We start from the raw sequence: 5,145 nt of genomic DNA, 5'->3' as shown, positions 1-5,145 counted from the left end.
ATGTATTCCCGCATTTTACTGGTGGGCGACCTAGAACTTAAATGTATTCCCGCACTTTACTAGTGGGCGACCTATAACTTAAAAGTATTCCCGCATTATACTGGTGGGCGACCTAGAACTTAAAAGTATTCCCGCATTTTACTGGTGGGCAACCTAGAACTTAAATGTATTGAGATTGTTTCCCCGTTCTTCCGAGAAAATTTTTGACAATCGGTAAAAATTTTCTGCCCCGGTTTTTGGTGATTTCCCTGGCGTTGCGTCTTGCTGTCATTATCAATCCTTTGTTTTCCTGCAGCAGACAGAAGGATTCAGTCAGTTTCACTTATGGTGGGAAGAGGTGCCTTTCCGGTGGATGCTTCTCCTTCTCTTTCCTTTTTTCTTGCTCCGTGTCCCCATAATTGCTTGGCGGACAAAATTGCTTGCTGGGGGTTTTCGGCCTGTTGGGGGACGGTTTTCCATTTATCCCCCTTTTCTTCTCTCTTTTTATAGTACATGCTGTGGGAGTCTGCTTTTACTCTCGAAACCACTCCCTTTAGGAGTTTACTTCCTCCAAAACCGCAGGGCACAACATTGCAGTGCTTGGGGCCAGCCTTTAGGACTGTTGGGGTTATCCTGCATTTGATGAATCCCCCTCCGGTCTCTGGTAGTAAGCTTTGAAAAAAAATCCTTTTCAAGACAAATTTTAGGAAGAGAAATAAAAGATAGAAAAAGGAGAAAATCTTTCTGAACCAATATTTGGTGGGAGAAGAAACTCAGAAGAACTTATCTGGAGGACATGACTGGTCCCCGTGATCATGACGTGCACCATAGATTCCCGACCTAGTCTAGTTGTATCAATCGATTTGCCCGATGGTCTGACTTGCTGGGGATGATAAATGAGTGTCCATTTCGTTGCGAATGTGGTTGCTTTTTGTTGATCTGTCTTGTCGTCTCATAGTGCCCTTCGAGGGGTTTTCACTAATGAGACTCTCTCTTTTCTCTCATCTCCCGGCGCCTTATGGTGCCTGTGAAGGTTTTCACCGATAAGACTCTCTCATTTTATATCTCTCATCTTACGTCGCCTTTCGGTGCCTGTGAAGGTTTTCACCGATAAGACTCTCTCATTTTATTTCTTCATTGAGGAATGGGGTGTTGTCGATATGACCCTCTCTTCTGGAGATTCCTTTGACCATCAATTCATTCCCAGTCTTATGATCTCTTCTTTGCTGGGGATCGGTGTATTATTCTCGGCTTTATTTGCCTGACTTGGCATCTCTTGGATATTGATCGGGAGGTCTTTTGGACGTCGATGTTGGTTTTGGTGTGGGGCTAAAGAAAGGCTATCAAAAATGAAAATAATTTTGATGGGTGATCTGCTACAGCTTTTGGAATCAAACCTTTGTTGGAACTTAAAACATAGCCTCTTCCCCAGTTTTCTTGCTTGGGGGAATTTTATTTTTTTATACTTATGTTGAGCTATGTGCATTACGCACACTGTGCCTATTATGCACACTATGTACATTATGCATCCTATATACACTATGATGCACACTATGACCGAGCCGTGAGGCGCCTACGTATCCTCTTTGAGGAATCAGGTCAAACGTAGTTCCCACGGTTTTGTATTTCTTATGATTTTTATCTTCTTTTTCTTTTCTTTCTCCTTTTTTTTCATTTTCCTTTTTTTCATGTCTTTTCCATTAGTGATTCCAAAAGAGGGGTATGAAAGAATAACTTAAGGCTCAAAAGGGGGAAGCAAGGGTTAAAGTGTTTGGATAGAAGAAAGAATTGCCTCCGTCATTTCATTATCCAATAAATACCAGATACAAACAAACGAACCAAAAATTGCCATAATCTAAAGAAATCACGCATAATATCTCTTGACTGCATCAGAATTGATAGCCATGTCGACACATCTTCTCTCGATATCTGTCAAACACAAAGCACCATTGGACAACACTCTGGTGACGATATAAGTCCCTTGCCAATTTGGGGCGAATTTGCCTTTTGCCTCGACCTGATGTGGGAGGATTTTCTTCAATACCTGCTTCCCTACTTCAAACTTCCTGGGGCGTACCTTCTTATTATATGTTCTCGCCATTCTCTTCTGGTATAGCTGACCATGGCACACTGCTGCCAATCTTTTCTCATCTATCAAGCTCAACTGTTCCAATCGAGCTTTGACCCATTCCTCATCATCAATCCCGGCCTCAGCGACAATCCGGAGGGACGGAATTTCGACCTCCGCTGGTATTACAGCCTCAGTTCCGTACACCAACAAATAAGGAGTTGTACCTATGGAAGTCCGGATGGTAGTGCGGTAACCTAACAGAGCAAAGGGTAATCTCTCGTGCCATTGTCTGGACCCTTCCACCATCTTTCGCAGTATCTTCTTGATGTTCTTATTGGCTGCTTCGACCGCTCCATTCGCCTTGGGACGATATGGGGTGGAATTGCGGTGTGTAATCTTGAATTGTTGGCATACCTCTCTCATCAGGCTGCTATTAAGATTCGCACCGTTATCCGTGATGATTACTTTTGGGATCCCAAATCTGCAGATGATATGGGAGTGCACAAAATCCACCACTGCCTTTTTAGTTACCGACTTGAAGGTTTTAGCCTCAACCCATTTGGTGAAGTAGTCAATGGTTACTAGAATGAACCTATGACCGTTGGATGCTGCCGGCTCGATAGGTCCAATGACATCCATGCCCCATGCCACAAACGGCCAGGGTGCTGACATCGTATGTAACTCTGTTGGCGGAGAATGAATCAGATCTCCATGTATCTGACACTGATGGCATTTCCTTACGAAAGTGATACAGTCGTGTTCCATGGTGAGCCAATGATACCCTGCCCTGAAGGATCTTCCTTGCCAATATATATTCGCTCATATGTGGCCCACAAACTCCAGCATATACTTCTGCCATAACCGTCATGGCTTGACCGGCATCTATGCATCTCAACAATCCCAAATCCGGGGTTCTTTTGTACAACACTCCTCCGCTGAGGAAGAAACCATTCGACAGACGCCGAAGGGCTCTTTTTTGGTTTCTAGTGGCCTGTTCTAGATATGTCCCCATTCTGAGGTATTCCTTGATGTCATGAAACCAGGGTTCGCCATCTGGTTCCTCTTCTACGGCGTTGCAATAAGCGTGCTGATCACGGACCTGGATGTGCAGAGGATCAACATACATTTTGTCAGGGTGGTGCAGCATTGATGCTAAGGTGGCCAAGGCATCCGCAACCTCATTGTGAACTCTCGGGATATGTTTGAACTTCACCGATCGAAATCGCTTGCTCAGATCATGCAAGCATTGTCGGTATGGTATGAGCTTTAAATCTCGTGTTTCCCATTCACCCTGAATTTGATGTACCAAGAGGTCCGAGTCTCCCAAGACCAAGACGTCTTGGACATCCATGTCAGCAGCCAAGCGCAGACCCAGAATGCAAGCTTCATACTCGGCCATATTATTGGTGCAATAGAAGCGTAGTTGAGCCGTAACAGGATAATGGCGTCCTGTTTCAGAAATGAGTACTGCTCCTATTCCAACCCCTTTTGCGTTTGCAGCTCCATCGAAGAAAAGCTTCCAACCCGGCTCCTCAGGTAATTCCAACTCATTTGTATGCATTACCTCTTCGTCGGGAAAATACGTTCTTAAAGGCTCGTATTTTTCATCAACAGGATTCTCTGCCAGATGATCGGCCAGCGCCTGGGCTTTCATGGCTGTCCTCGTCACATAGACGATATCAAACTCTGTGAGCAGAATTTGCCATTTTGCCAACCTTCCTGTGGGCATAGGTTTCTGAAAGATATACTTCAATGGGTCCAAACGGGATATGAGATAAGTAGTATACGAAGACAGGTAGTGCTTCAACTTCTGAGCTACCCAAGTTAGGGCGCAACATGTTTTCTCGAGTTGAGTGTACTTGACCTCATGTACTGTGAATTTCTTGCTAAGATAGTAGATGGCCTGCTCCTTCCTTCCTGTGTCATCATGTTGCCCCAGCACACAACCAAATGAATTTTCCAGGACCGTCAGATAAAGAATTAAGGGCTTCCCTGGCTTAGGCGGGACCAATACGGGTGGATTAGACAGATACCCTTTGATTTGGTCGAAGGCCTCCTGACACGCTGCCGTCCAATCTACCGCAGCATCCTTTCTCAGCAGCCGAAATATGGGCTCACAAGTTGCTGTGAGTTGAGCGATGAACCTGCTGATGTAATTGAGTCTACCCAGCAAACTCATTACCTCTGTTTTGTTCCTTGGCGGTGGCAAATCTCGGATGGATTCAATTTTGGATGGGTCTAACTCAATCCCCCGTCGACTGACGATGAATCCTAGCAGCTTTCCTGATGGAACCCCGAATGCGCATTTGGCCGGGTTAAGCTTGATATCATACCTCCGGAGTCTTTGGAAAAATCTCCTTAGGTCTGCTACATGGTCCTCCTGACGCCAAGATTTGATGATCACATCATCGACGTACACCTCGATTTCTTTGTGTATCATGTCATGAAACACAGCAGTCATTGCTCGCATGTATGTTGCCCCGGCGTTCTTCAATCCGAACGGCATTACCCGATAGCAGTAGGTTCCCCATGGAGTAATAAACGCTGTCTTTTCCGCATCCTCCTCGTCCATTAGGATCTGATGATAACCCGCATAGCAATCCACAAAGGATCCGATCTCGCGCCCCGCGCAATTATCGATCAGGATATGAATGTTGGGTAACGGAAAATTGTCCTTGGGACTTGCTTTGTTGAGGTTGCGGTAGTCGACGCACACCCTGATTTTTCCATCCTTCTTTGGGACTGGTACCACATTGGCCAACCACTCGGGATATCGAGTGACCCGAATGACCTTCGCCTGCAACTGCTTAATCACCTCTTCTTTGATCTTTACACTCATTTCTGTTTTAAATTTCCTTAGTTTTTGCTTGACCGGAGGGTATGCCGGGTCAGTGGGCAGTTTGTGAACCACTAAATTGGTGCTTAATCCAGGCATATCGTCATATGACCATGCAAAAACATCCTTGAATTCCGTGAGGGTTTTGATCAATTCTTCCCTGACATTCGGCTCAATGTGGATGCTAATTTTGGTTTCTTGGACGTTATCAGCGTCTCCTAGATTCACAGCCTCAGTGTCATTTAGGTTGGGTTTGGGT

The sequence above is a fragment of the Nicotiana sylvestris genome, chromosome 7 (assembly GCF_000393655.2).
Source record: "Nicotiana sylvestris chromosome 7, ASM39365v2, whole genome shotgun sequence".
NCBI lineage: Eukaryota > Viridiplantae > Streptophyta > Magnoliopsida > Solanales > Solanaceae > Nicotiana > Nicotiana sylvestris.
This window is presented reverse-complemented; position numbering follows the sequence as displayed.